At 38.6% G+C, this 15571-nt stretch overlaps 1 protein-coding gene across 1 annotated transcript in view; it reads right to left on the reverse strand.

Moving 5' to 3' along the window:
- ADCY8 (adenylate cyclase 8) overlaps positions 1 to 15571 on the reverse strand; it is a 937503-nt gene that overhangs the window by 883715 nt on the left and 38217 nt on the right. The window lies entirely within an intron of this gene.

Here is a 15571-nt window from a genome sequence, read left to right on the forward strand (position 1 = left end):
ACTGTTATTACTATGTTAATTAGCTATCAAAGCTGTATAGTTGCATAAACATGTAGAGGTGGGATTCTGTAGAGGGTATTTACAGTGAAAGGGTTGTATATAGGGGTTTATTGAAGTCCGCTGAGTGTATGCTGTTGGTGTAGAGATGAATGTCTCTAATGGAATGGGAGCATGGGGGGGTAGTTGGATATTAGGTAGCTGTTGGCTGTGTGAAGGATTTACAGTGCTGAGACAGAGTGGCAGTACGGTTTAAAGAGACGTGAAACCCAAACCTTTTCTGTCATGATTCAGATAGAGAATATAATTTTAAACAACTTTCTTATTTACTCCTATTATCTAATTTGTTTCATTCTCTTGGTATCATTTGTTGAAGGAGCAGCAATGCACTAATGGTTTCTAACTGAACACCTGGGTGAGTAAATCACAATCATTATATATATATGCAGCCAGCAATTAACAGCTAGAAACTAGATTCTCTGCTGCTCCTGTGCTTGCCTAGATAAACATTTCAGCAAATGATAACAAGAAAAGGAAGCAAATTAAAAAATAGAAGTAAATTGGAAAGTTGTTTAAAATTGTATTCTCTATCTGAATCATGAAAGAAAAAATGTGGGTGTCATGTCCCTTTAATTGTGGTGCTGACCATGTAAGTAGTGGCTAAAATGCAGCTGTGGGTTAGTGTCACAGTTTGAGAGCTTGGAACATGAGCATTTAGGACAAATTGATTGGGGTTGTTATAGAGGAAGTTGGACAATGTCATAGCAGCTAGTGTCAAAAACATCAAGGTGGCTGGATATAATAACTAGCCAATTTATCAACCTACATATTGATATTGTGTGCAATAGCAACCTGAGTATAAATGGAATGGAGTGGCTATGTGAAATCTGCGTTTACTAGATTTTTTTATAGCAGCTCTATTACATAAATTTGCATATAATCTAAACCAAATTTTATACAAAAACCTTTAAGATTACATTCTGATTGTTATGATTCAAAGTGATATGGAAGTCATAATTAGATTTTCATGATTCAGGTAAAACTTGCAATTTAAAAAAAAAATCAAATGTACTTCTATTATTAAATGTAACTCTTTCTTTCTTTGTGTCCTTTGTTCAAATTTAGTAACTTTATGTGAAATAACAATGAAGTAGGCTGAGAAGCGTGCACACAACATTGTCACAAACATTGTTGCACACTGCTGAGGCTACCTACATATAATCTCATGGAAATTAACTGTGTTTAAGGATAGCAAGAGAACAACGTAGATTTAATAACAGAAACAAACTGGATTTATTTTTTTCAAACTGTAAGCTCTATCGGAATCATAAAAACCCCTTTAACATTTCAGCTTTTATGTTTGTACAGCAGTATATCAGCTAGGCTTGCATCCTGAGTGGCAAAATGTGTAGCGGCAGGACAAAAAATCACATGGGACTTAACTTACAAAAAGTATCCTTTAGACTTGTGCAGAGTTAAAAAAATTGGTAATGGATTTCCCCGAATATACGTTGGCTGCACCATTCGGTATTCATTTAATTTTAAACAAATATATTTGTAGAACATTTGTTTTCATTAAACAAATGTAAATGTTCCTAAGTTACAGGTGAAATCGTTTATACTTACCTTTAGCACGCTAAGGAGCTGCGATAACCCGCTCCTCTTATTAACAAAGCTCCGACCGCGCTAATAGGAGGCTTAGAACAGCATCTCCAAGGGTCTGCACTAAAGGACCGTCTTCTTTTAAAGGTAATTTAAAGAAAACAAATGCATACTGAAGAATTTCTTATGAAAACAAAATGAATATCCATTTTTCTCTTTGAATTTGTATTTGTAACAAAACAAATTCACATCTCTAGTATTCTTCTTGACACTGATTGGCTTGCTCTTTCACAGTACTAAGACAGAGTCAGAAATAACAATTAGGAACATTAATGAGAAGTAACGGAAGCAGGGAGGGGAGATAGTAAATAAGACCGAGCGTAGGGCAGCCAAGAAGCTAAATATGCCTTTGTGCATATATCCTATTCATGCTAATTTCTCATGTATTTTAAACTGATAATTATTACTTAATTGTATTAAATTAATTGTACTTTTAAATATTGAACCACATTTTAAGGACAATTAAAGTGTTTTTGATGAATAGAGTTAACTGTCTAACCTTCAGGGCTATGGAATATTGTGGTGCTTAAAGGGACAGTCTAGTCAAAAATAAACTTTCATAATTCAGATAGGGCATGTCATTTTAAATAAATTTCCATTTTACGTTTATCATCAATTTTGCTTTGTTCTCTTGGTATTCTTAGTTGAATGCTAAACCTGGGTAGGCTCATATGCTAATTTATTAACCCTTGAAGGCCCCTCTTATCTGAATGCATTTTGACATTTTCACAGCTAGAGGGTGTTAGTTCATGTGTGCCATATAGATAACATTGTGCTCACGCACCTGAAGTTACCTAGGAGTCAGCACTGATCGGCTAAAATGCAAGTCTGTCAACATAACTGAAATAAGGGGCAGTCTGCAAATGCTTAGATACAAGGTAATCACAGAGGTAAAAAGCATATTAATATAACAGTGTTGGTTATGCAAAACTGGGGAATGGGTAATAAAGGGATTATCGATCTTTTTAAACAATAAAAATTCTGGTGTTGACTTTCCCTTTAAAAAAGTAATAATAACACTAATAAAGGCAGAAATAGAAAGTCTAACAAGTAGAAATTAAGATCGGTATATTTAACGACAAAGCTATAATACGGGTATTTCTTGCTATAATAGAGGCTTTGCGTCATCTTTTTTTTAATGAAAGTCTAATGGTTGACTTTGCAATTCATTGTTAACTCTCCTGCTATAATTCTCTCTTCAGTTTGTCCTAGGTTCTGTCATGCAACTGGGCTAATGATCATGTCTGGAAGAGCTTTAAAACTCTAACTGCAGAATTTGCTTCAACAAAAGGCAGACTTAGCACAGCATGGGAGATGATTCCATTACAGAACATAACAGCAGCAGGAGGTATTAAGGAGCTTATTTCATCAGTACAACACTTAAAGTTCACAGGAAAAGACAAGAGAGAAAAAAAGAGCAAGTAAAGGGCAAATCTCAACACTACAGTATATTCTTTTCTTAAGAACCTTAATACTCAGAGTTGTTACTTTGCTATGATATATCTGTGGCAAAGTACACAATAAAATGTATAAAATAAAAAGGTAAATTATGAATTAGTAGGAATTAGGGATGGTGAATTGCATAGTTTTGAAAACTGAACTGCAGAGTAAATGTTCCACTTGACATTCTTTCTGAAAAATGTTCTAGAGAACAAATGTTAACTTTCTAACTTCAAATATTAACATTAAAAAAAGCATTTTAACTGTAGATTTATGTTGAATTATATATGAACTAGTTTTAAAGCCCGTGTACACGGGCCAAAATGTTTAATGAAAGAAACATACCTATCCTTCTATCGATCTATCTATATCAATCTATCTCTATGCCTTTTTTCATCTATCCCTTGATTCATCTATTCCTCTATATCTCTCCCTCTGTCCCTATCCCTCTGTCCCTGTCCCTCTGTCCCTATTCCTCTGTCCCTATCCCTATGTCCCTGTCCCTATCCCTCTATCCCTATCCCTCTATTCTTGTCCCTCTGTCCCTGTGTCCCTATCCCTCTGCCCCTATCCCTCTGTCCCTCATATCCCTCTGTTCTTATCTTTCTGTCCCTGTCCATATCCCTCTGTCCCTATCCCTCTGTCCATATCCCTCTGTCCCTGTCCCTATCCCTATTCATATCCTTATGTACCTATCCCTCTGTCCCTATACGTCTATCCCTCTGTCCCTATCCCTTTGTCCCTGTCCCTCTGTCCCTATCCCTCTGTTTCTATGCCTCTGTCCATATCCCTTTGTTGCTATCACCCTGTCCCTGTGTCCCTATCCATAGGTCCATATCTCTCTGTCCCTATCCCTCTGTCTTTATCCCTCTGCCCCTATCCCTCTATCCCTATCCCTCTGTCCCTGTCTGTCTGTCCCCGCCCCTCTGTCCCTGTCCCTCTGTCCCTATCCCTCTGTCCCTATCCCTCTGTCCCTATCCCCCTGTCCCTATCCCTCTGTTCTTATGCCTCTGTCCCTATCACTCTGTAACTATCCCTCTGTCCCTGTCCCTACCCCTCTGTCCCCATCCCTCTGTCCCTGTCCCGATCCATATGTCCCTATCCCTCTATTCCTATGCCACTGTCCCTATCCCTCTGTCCCTGTCCCTCTGTCCCTATCCCTCTGCCCCTATCCCTCTGTCCCCATCCCTCTGTCCCTATCCCTCTGTTCCTATGCCACTGTTCCTATCACTCTGTCCCTATCCCTCTGTTCTTATGCCACTGTCTCTATCACTCTGTCCCTATCCCTCTGTCCCTATCCCTGTGTCCCTGTCCCTGTGTCCCTATCCCTCTGTCCCTATACCTCTGTCCCTATCACCTCTGTCCCTGTCCCTCTGTCCCTGTGTCCCTGTCCCTATTCCTCTGCCCCTATCCCTCTGTCCTTATCCCTCTGTCCCTGTCCTTATCCCTCTGTCCCTATCCTTTTGCCCCTGTCCCTTTGTCCCTACTCTTTGTTCCTATCCCTCTGTCCCTATCCCTCTGTCCCTATCCCTCTGTCACTATACATCTGTCCCTGTCCCCCTGTCCCTATCCATATGTCCCTGTCCCTCTGTCCCTATCCCTCTATCCCTATCCCTCTGTCTCTATCCCTCTATCCCTGTCCCTCTCCCTCTGTCCCCATTCCTCTGTCCCTATGCATCTGTCCCTATCCCTCTGTCCCTCTGTCCCTATCCCTATCCCTCTGTCCTTATCACTATGTCCCTATCCCTCTGTCCCTATCCTTCTGTCCCTGTCCCTCAATCTCTATCCCTCTGTCTCTATCCCTATCCCTCTGTCCGTGTCCCTATGTCCCTATCCCTCTGTCCCTGTCCCTATCCCTCTGTCCCTATCCCTCTGTCCCTATCCCTCTGTTCCTATGCCTCTGTCCCTGTCCCTCTGTCCCTATTCCTCATCCCTATCCCTCTGTCCCAATCCCTCTGTCCCTGTCCCTATGTCCCTATCCCTATGTCCCTATCCCTCTGTCCCTCTCCATCTGTCTCTGTCCCTCTGTCCCTGTCCCTTTGTCTCTGTGTCCCTATCCCTATGTCCCTATCCCTATGTCCCTATCCCTATGTCCCTATCCAGTACCTATAAACCCCTTTTTTAATTCTTTTTTTTAATTCTTTTTTTTACATTTTGTAGTGTAGTGGTCCCACCACCTAACCCCCTCCCGCGATCGCCGTTTAGCCTTGCACCCCCTAACGCCTTTTCTGTAGTGTAGCGGCCCCATCCCTCCCTGTTCCTTTAATTTATGTAGCGTAGGGCCCTCCCAATCCCTCCCCTTCCCTCCCCCCTCCGCTGCTAAGCCACACACCCGCCTCCCGCCCACACCTGCCACTGGCAACAGCAGAAGATCATTACAGATGATGATACACACAGTGCCACCGTCTGTAATGATCAGGCATCTGCCCTCATATGGAGGCAGAGCACCGATCGTGCTCCGACTCCCTATGCGGCAGATGCCTGAAGCTTCAGGAGCTCCAGCTCTTGGCTGTACATAACAGCTGAGAGTGCTGTACGTCCTGAAGCTGTCTCGCGCTGCAAGTAAAGGCCAGGTGTGTTTGTCCTTGCGCTGTCTCTTCTGCGCATGACAGCTTCGGACAAACACACTTAGCTTTTTACATTATAGGATGCTGATTTATGTTTATATGAATTCTACATTTAAAGACTCCCATTTATTAAGGTTAATGCATATAAAGTTCCCAGACAAAGAACCTTGTGGGCCTCAGATGCAGCATTGGCTGTCGGAATTTAACATTGAACAAGCAAAATCTTTTCACAATCCTGAATTCATACAACCCATTGTGCAAGAGAATGGCCTGTCAGTCATCCTGAACAAATAAGTCTGGGAGGTTTGACATCTGCAACCTCTGAGGTTGGGGACAGGTGAAGCAGTAGCAGTCGTAAGACCTTAACTTTTGGTTGCAGGCTCTCATAACAAGTCTGTTCCATAGTACCCAAATTCTGAATATGCAGCTCCATAAAATGGTGCCACTAACTGAATGTTACATTAGGTTAAGGGAAAATAATAACTTTTTTAAAAAAAAATGAATGTCCTTTTCTTGTAATTGTCCCGGTTTCCAGAGACTGTCCAACCCAAACCATAATCTGCTGTAACACAAACCATGACCCACCGCTCACAGCCCATCCAGCTCCTCGCATTACAAGATCAAAGCAACACACAGAACACATGTGACCTGCCCCTGCCCCGCCCTGACAATTATGGCTCCACCCACATAACACCTAATACTCTGCACACAAGTCTCCTTCACTCAGTCTAGGCCTCCCGTTCCTGTAACGTGTCAGGGAAATTTTGGGAGCTATTTAAACATCACAACACAATCATGGTAATGTCACTTCAACAACAACAATATGGGAATGAGGGCTGGGGACTTGGTTAGGGTAGAAATTAGCTTAATCCCTTAGACTGCTGAAAAGGTCACAATACATATTCATTAAAACACGTACTGGCATCCAAGGGGTTAATACGATTTAGCACACACAATATTGCTACAGGGTTGCCAAGTCATGCATGAGGCTGTGGCATAAATAAATTCATAGCATTAATATTCTGCAGATATTCTGCAACTGGATTTTGTTTTTCAGTCTAGTCACATGGTTGCCAGGGCAATATTATTTACAAGAATTAAGGGGAAAGTGATAACATGAGTCATATATTTTATATTTTACACATCATTTTAAAATAAGTACCAATATTTCTTACTATGTACAGTTAGGTTGTAAATTATTATTAACTAGTCTCATTGTTCTGTCAACAAGTTCTTTATTTTAATATTTTCTTTGGCTAAAGTATACAGACACTACTGACAACTAGACAGGAGACTCCGAAGAGACGTGAAGTACAACATTCCAGTGCAGCTGGATTAAATCTTTATCTCAGAGAATAGACTAGAACAAATGTTTTCCTTTGTAAAACCTGTGGGTGTAAATTTGCCATTAGCCACGCTAGATGCTTCAATGAGGCAAACCATGAGAATAAAATTCAAGAAAACGAGTACAAAGGATGCTGTAGGGAAAACATAGACTCACTCTATTTTATCTGAAATGACTTCACGTCTAATGGATACACATTTGCAGTTAGTGTTTGTTAAATGAAAAAAAGATAATTGCCTTGGACATGTGCAAATATTGTGCAGGACTAGAAATCACAAATATTTGTAACAAAAAAAAAAATTACATTTTGTAAGCCAATATTTAATAGTTTATAAGGAAGACAATATTATTATGTGTATATTTAACATTTTGTCCATCTTAAACAGCCTTAAAAAATTAAAACAATTGTGGAAATGTATTTGATTTGATTTAAATAAAAAAACACCATATAAATATAACAATACACCCCCCCCCTCAAAAATAATAATAATAATAATAAAAAAAATAATAATAATAATAATAATAATAATAATAATTAAAGGGGAATTGTAAAAAAAATGCCTCTATGTTTCGTATTTAGAAACGTATTAAAATGTATTACTTTTTTTGTGTGGTTCTGTCCTGAATAAAGAAGCATGTCTTTCCGCCAGTAGCTGTTGGGGCTGCTATAGCATTAGAAGGAATAAGCTATTAGCTAGTGAGGGTTAGGTGGTATTAGATATCAGCCAATGAACTTTAGTAGGAAGTTCCTATCAGCCGATGATCATTATCAGAAAACACATTACTAACTGTATTCATCTCAAGTTCAATTTATTATTTTATACACAATATGTATGTATATATATATATATATATATATATATATATATATATATATATATATATATATATGTGTGTGTGTGTATATATATATCTATATATCTGTTGTGTGTGTGTATATATATATATATATATATATATATATATATATATGTGTATAGACATACATATATACACATAAATATATATATATATATATATATATTTTTTTATATATACTGTATATATACATGTTGATTGGAATAGCCATGTTAGTCCAGAGATTTAGATATCAAAATAACAATTGCATTGATACTTTTTTTATTGGACCAACTATACATTTATAAGATGACAAGCTTTCGGAAGAATGTCTTTGTTTTTCAAGTCTGAAGCAATACTGAACAATTTGATGGAATTTACAGATTATATATTTAAACACAGGCTAAAAAGGCAAAGTGTTACAGAGGTCTGAATGCAGGGGGAGGAGAGGATGTCGTAAAATCATGAGGGGGGTTTAGGAGACCGAGGCAGACAGTGTCCAGTGAAGGATAACAGACAGGGGAAATATATGGTTATACACAAAGCATATACAGACATAAAGCTATATATCAACATAGATGTGAAATTAGGTATACAGAGGAATATAAGATAGTCAAAAAAGGAGAAAGGAAAGAAAGAAAAAAAATGGGGATAATAATAATGACAAAAGTGTGGACATAGGCTTACCTGCGTACCTATGCATAGAGAGTGTAGAATGGAGTGCACTTCAACTTGCTAAATATGGACTCTGGTTTCTTAACCCATTATCACATTTTTTTGTAATGTACTTTAATATACTGTAGTCAATTACATTGTATATTCCACATTCTCTATGCATAGGTACGCAGGTAAACCTATGTCCACACAGTGTCAGGTTAGGGCATTTTAAAACAGTTATCTTAAAAATGGGGCAGTATACACCAATTTGCATATAACTGCATGTAAAGGACACTACTATAAAGAATAATATGCACAGATACTGATATACAAATCCAGTACAAACCTTTAAATAAATGAGAAGCTCCTAATTTATCAATGTTGATAAGGTTAGGCAGGGACACCCACTGAAATGGGCTGAAAAATCAGGGAGAGCAGACATTCCCCTCTTCACCCTCCCCTGCATATGAAAAGACCCATTACACAATCACGAGTCTGTAGACATCAGTATACATCTAAAACTTTGAGGCTTTGGGGACTCTGAAAAATCAGCACAAGGTTATTTAAAAATAAGCAAAACTACATTTTTACAAAAACACTCCCAGATGGGCTTTATAAATGGATCATCTACAGAACATTTATACAAAGAAAGATCTAGTGTACAATGTTCCTTTAAGGCATTTTATAAAAATATTGATTATAAAAATAATGTAAAAAATATTAATAATAATTATTTATAATAATAGAGGTTCTAAAAAATACATATGTATTCTAATGATTTTTTAGAACCTCTTTAATAATTTTTAATAATTGTTATTAATATTTTTAACATCATTTTTATATTTAATATCTATAATATAACCTGTCTTAAGACAATTGTACTAACCCGACACTGAGTTAGACATACATCGCTATATCTATATAAATATATACAAGTATAGGTATATGCTTTGATGTATACAGAAATATATATTAAAACATATATATTACATAAATTCCAATTTGAAGAACATTGGAATGTACAATAATAATAGTTTAGTTTGTGTTAGCACACAAGTATAGATGTTGTTTTTCTTTTTAAGTTTGTGCACTCCATTGAAATCTATGCTGAGAATACGTTAACTTGGTCACGATATCTGAAGTCCAAACTTTTTACTTTCAACTTGTTATATGAGTGCTACTCGATGCACAAAAAAAGTTAATTTCTAGAGAAGTTAATGCTTGAGTGGGAACACTAAATTGCGTGCCATTTATAATTTAGCCTATTGTAATTACAAGATTTTTTTGCATTCTTCAAAAATACATTAACATATCAATAGAGTTTGAACTATATTAAAACAGATTAACACGCTGTTTGCTACATTTTGTTTTTTTCATTGGTCAAATGTAGGGATTCCTGTGTTTAATGAATGTTTAGTCAATAAGAATATTGAGCCAGTCACATATTTCTTAGGACCCAGAAAGATTGTAAGTATAGATATATGTAGTATAATGCAAAAAGTACAGAGTACAATTCCAGGTTTGAATTTGGCGACCCTTGCATGAAAAAAACAAAACTTATGCTTACCTGATAAATTTCTTGCTTTCCGTATATGGTGAGTCCACGGCTTGAGTAATTACTGTTGGGAATATCACTCCTGGCAAGCAGGAGGAGGCAAAGAGCACCACAGTTAAACTGCTAAGTATCAGTCCCTTACCCACAACCCCCAATCATTCGACCAAAGGGAAATGGAGAAAAAGGGGTAACACAAGGTGTAGAGGTGTTGAGGTTATAGTCAAAAGAACAACTGTCTTAAAATAAAGGGTGGGGCCGTGGACTCTCCATATCCGGAAATAAATAAATTTATCAGGTTAGCATACATTTTGTTTTTCTTTCCTAAGATATGGTTAGTCCACGGCTTGAGTAAATACTGTTGAGAACCAATACCCATGCTAGAGGACACAGATAAATAGGGAGGCACAAGACAGGCAGTCCTAAACAGAAGGCACCATCGCTTGAGGAACCTTTCTCCCAAAAGAAGCCTCAGCCGAGGCAAAAATATCAAATTTGGAATATTTTGAAAAAGTATGTAGAGAAGACCAAGTTGCAGCCTTGCAAATTTGTTCCACAGAATCTTAATTTTTGAAAGCCCAAGAAGAAGAAAGAGCTCTTGTGAAATGAGCCGTAATACTCTCAGGAGGCTGTTGTCCAGCAGTCTCATAAGCCAAACAAATTATACTTCGTAACCAAAAAGAAAGAGTAGTAGCAGTAGCTTTCTGAGCTTTACGTTTCCCAGAGAAACAGACAAAGAGGGCAGAGGACTGGCGAAAATCCTTAGTCGTCTGTAAGTAGAATTTAAGAGCATGTACAACATCAAAATTGTGTAACAAAAGTTCTTTGGAAGAAGGATTAGGACACAGAGAGGGATCAACAATTTCCTGATTGATATTTCTATTAGGAACAACCTTAGGAAGGAAACCTAACTTAGAAAGAAGAACCGTCTTATCGGCATGAAAAATAAGATAAGGGGAATCACATTGAAGAGCTGAGAGTTCTGAGACTTTTCGAGCAGAAGAGATAGCAACAAGAAACAAAACCTTCCAAGATAACAACTTAATGTCTATGGAATGCAACGGCTCAAACGGAGCCAGCTGTAAAACTTTAAGAACAAGCTTAAGGCTCCAAGAAGGAGCAACAGACTTAAAAACAGGCATAATTTTGAGCAAGGACTGACATCTGGCACATCCGCCAAACGTTTATGTATTAAAACGGATAAAGCAGAAATCTAACCTTTCAGGGTACTGACTGACAATCCCTTCTCCAGGCCTTCCTGAAGAAAAGAAAAATTCTAGGAATTCTAACTCTACTCCAAGAGTAGCCCTTGGATTCACACCAATAAACATATTTACTCCATATCTTATGGTAAATCTTTCTAGTAACAGGCTTGCGAGCCTGAATCATGGTCTCATTGACCAACTCAGAAAAACCATGCTTAGGCAGAATTAATGGGACACTGAACCCAAATTATTTATTTCATGATTCAGATAGAGCATGCAATTTTAAGCAACTTTCTATTTTACTCCTATTATCAAATTTTCTTCATTCTCTTGGTATCTTTATTTGAAAAGCAAAAATGTAAGTTTAGATGCCGGGCCATTTTTGGTGAACAACCTTGGTTGTCCTTGCTCATTGGACACACCCAATAAAAAAGTGCTGTCCAGGGTCTGAACCAAAAATGGCTGGCTCCTTAGCTTAGATGCCTTCTTTTTCAAATAAAGATAGCAAGAGAACAAAGAAAAATTAATAATAGAAGTAAATTAGAAAGTTGCTTAAAATTGCATGCTTTATCTGAGTCATGAAAGAAAAAAAATTGGTTTAGTGTCCCTTTAAGCATTCAATCTTCAAGCAGGCAGCTTAAGAGAAACAAGATTTGCATGAAGGAAGGGGCCCTGAATCAGGAGGTCCTTCCTCAGCGGTAGTCTCCAAGGTGGGAGATATGACATCTCCACTAGGTCTGCAAACCAGATCCTGCAAGACCACACAGGGGCTATTAGAATCACTGATGCCCTCTCCTGTTTGATACGAGCAATGACTCGTGGAAGGAGAGCAAACAGAGGAAACAGGTATGCCAACCTGAAAACCCAAGGAACCGCCAGAGCATCTATCAGAACGGCCTGCGGATCTCTTGACCTTGAACCGTACCTTGGAAACTTGACGTTCTGATGGGATGCCATCAGTACTTACTCCGGCACCCCCCATTTGAGAACTAAGCTGAAAAACGCCTTCGGATGGAGTTCCCACTCCCCAGGATGAAAAGTCTGTCTGCTCAGAAAATCTGCTTCCCAATTGTCTACTCCTGGAATGTGGATGGTAGATAGACAGCAAATGTGGGTCTCTGCCAACTGAGGAATCCAAGCAACCTCCTTCATGGCTAAGGAACTCCGAGTTCCTCCCTGGTGATTGATGTAAGCCACAGAGCCTATGTTGTCTGACTGAAACCTGATAAAATGGGCTGAGAACAACTGAAGCCAAGCCAATAGAGCATTGTAAATCACCCTCAACTACAAGATGTTCATGGGAAGAGCAGACCATTCCCGAGTCCAAAGGCCTTGAGCTTTTAACGAGTTCCAGACTGCTCTCCAGCCCAGCAGGCTGGCGTCCATGGTCACGATCACCCAGGAAGGTCTCCTAAAGCATGTGCCCTGAGAAAGATATTCCAGAGAAATAAAAAATGGGAGAGAATCCCTTGACGACTGATCTAACTCTATTCTCTGAGAAAAATTTGCATGGTCGCCATTTCCTTTGTCTGAGCATGCACAACTGGAGAGCCCTCAAATGGAATCAAGCAAAAGGAATGATGTCTATGGAAGCCACCATCAGACCGATTACCTCCATACATTGAGCCACTGAAGGATGAGCAGTAGCCTAAAGAGAGAGACAAGAGGAAATTATTTTGTTTTTCCTGACCTCTGTCTGAAAAAATCTTCATCGATAGAGAATCTATTATGGTCCCTAAGAACACTACTCTTGTAGCAGGGGAAAGGGAGCTTTTTTCCAGATTCACATTCCATCCATGGGAACGAAGAAAAGACAACAATAACTCTGTGTGAGATTTTGCTTGTTGAAAAGATGGCACCTAATCCAATAAGTCATCCAGGTAGGGTGCCACAGCAATTCCACGAGAACGGATCACTGCCAAAAGAGCCCCCAGAACCTTTGAAAAAATTCTGGAAGTCGTTTCTAGACCAAATGGAAGGGCCACGAACTGGAAATTTTTGTCCAGACATCTCAGGAATCTGTGATGTTCCCTGTGAATAGGAACATGAAGATACACATCCTTTAGGTCTATGGTTGTCATTAACTGACCCTCTTGTACTAAAGGAAGAATGGAGCATATAATCTCCATCTTGAAAAACTTGTTTAGACACTTTAAGTCTAGAATGGGACAGAAAGTTCCCTCTTTTTCGGAAACCACAAAAAGGTTGGACTAGAACCCTAGACCCTGTTCCTGCACTGGAACTGGAGCTATCACTCCCAGGGAGAAAAGATGTTGTATACATTTCAAGAATGCCTCTCTCTTTATCTGGTCTGCAGATAATCTTGAGAGAAGGAATCTACCTCTGTGAGGAAAAGTCTTAAATTCCAATTTGTAACCCTGGGATACTATGCCCACGGTCCAGGGATCTGAGAAATCTCATAGCTTGAGAGATCTAAGAAGGTCTGGCCCCCACCTGATCCGATCCTGAATCAGGGGCAAACCCTTCATGCTTATTTGGAATCAGCTGCCGGTTCTTTGATTGTTTCTTCTTGTTCCAAGACTGATTGGGTTTCCAAGAAGACTTGGCTTGCTCCTATTTGAAGAAGAAGGGTAAGGCTATTCTCTGAAGTTATGAAAGAAATGAAAATTACTCTCATGTCCTTTAGGCCTATTCTTTTTATCTTGTGGTAGAAAAGACCCTTTTCCACCCGCAATATCAGATATAATTTCTGCCTTATTAGATTTATGAGAAAGGGTAACTTGGGAAGCAGAACTGAAGACAGGCACCTTACTTTCTGAATTTCTAGATTTCCTCTTGTGTTTTCCCTGTAATCTAGGAATGGAAGCAAAAGCCGCAGATACCACTGAAAATACCTGGGCAGCTATTTCTGATTTTAAATAAATTCTACTAGAAGTTATAGAGGAACCCCAGGGTACTGCATGTGACGCCATTGAGGCTTGGGACGTAGCAGAAGAAAGCTGAGGTTTTATTTTAACAGCATCATCCTGAGAGACATTAGGCTAAAAAAATGTACCTTTATTTTTCAAGGTTTTCTTGACACATGAAGAAAAAAGTTGCATAGGAGATGCAATTTGTACATCTAAACATAATAAGCATGAATTCATGAGAGCAGGCTCTTGCTCCATATCAGACATGTTGTGAAACAGTAAATAAACTTGTACAGATAAGTTTCAAAGATTTTAATATTCACTTAAAATAAGCTAAGGAAAAAATACACTTTACATTTTATCCCAAATAAGGATTGATCCAAAGCTAAAATTATGTGAGAAAAGTTAAGAAAAAACATTTAATAAACATCAAATAAACTTCTAAAATACCCCTCAGGCAACCCCACACCTCAATTACTGAGGTGCCTTACCACTACCAATTAAGACCGGATCACCCAGAAATGGAGAAAAACAACTTTTTCCTCAGAAATGTTATGAAGTAAAGGCAGCCATGTGACCGCAACTGCCGAGCTCAAATTACTGCTGTGACACAGAGAGGCACTAAAAATAGCTTACTGGTACAATGAGTACCAGAAATAACCAGTTTATCAAACCGGACTGTTTAAAATGTTGCATTGTTTTATTTTAAAGCAAAGGGGACATGAATAAACTGCTGAAATAGAAAATTCGGCCTTACTTTCAGTTTAAACTTGAATTGTTTTATCAAGTAAATATGTGTCAGAAAAAAAGCCTAATAAAAACATGTTACCCTTTCTTTTTTAAAGAGTTTAAATGTTAGTCTCACACATGCTACAGTGCCTGCTTCATGCCCAGTGTAACCCATACAACAGAATTATCTATGTCCTAATAAAAAAGCAGTGTCTTTTAATTTGCTAAGTGCATGGTCTCCCCAACTGGAAGAAAAAGCACTTACCTGCTCCGCTGCCCGGCATGTAGACAGTTACAAGGTATGAGAAGACACAGTTCTTCACAGAGACCTTTGAAAAAGAAAGAACAAAGTAGTCAACTCTGGCTTTCTAAACTAGGGCAGCAATTGTTAGGAAAACGCAGTAAGTACCTCTTTACAAGTTCCTAACTGCTTTAAAGCCACCACTACCCGACTGCAAAGAATTACATGGAATATGTATATACCCCAAAACTTGCTTGTAGATTAAATCCAATTTTTTTTTCCAGACACCTGAACTTCACCACCTCCATGCACCGAAGGCAAAGAGAATGACTGGGAGTTGAGGGTAAGGAAGTGATACTTATCAGTTTAACTGTGGTGCTCTTTGCCTCCTCCTGCTGGCCAGGAGTGATATTCCCAACAGTAATTACTCAAGCCGTGGACTCACCATATCTTAGGAAAGAAATATTCA

Source organism: Bombina bombina, chromosome 5 (genome assembly GCF_027579735.1).
Source record: "Bombina bombina isolate aBomBom1 chromosome 5, aBomBom1.pri, whole genome shotgun sequence".
Taxonomy (NCBI): Eukaryota; Metazoa; Chordata; class Amphibia; order Anura; family Bombinatoridae; genus Bombina; species Bombina bombina.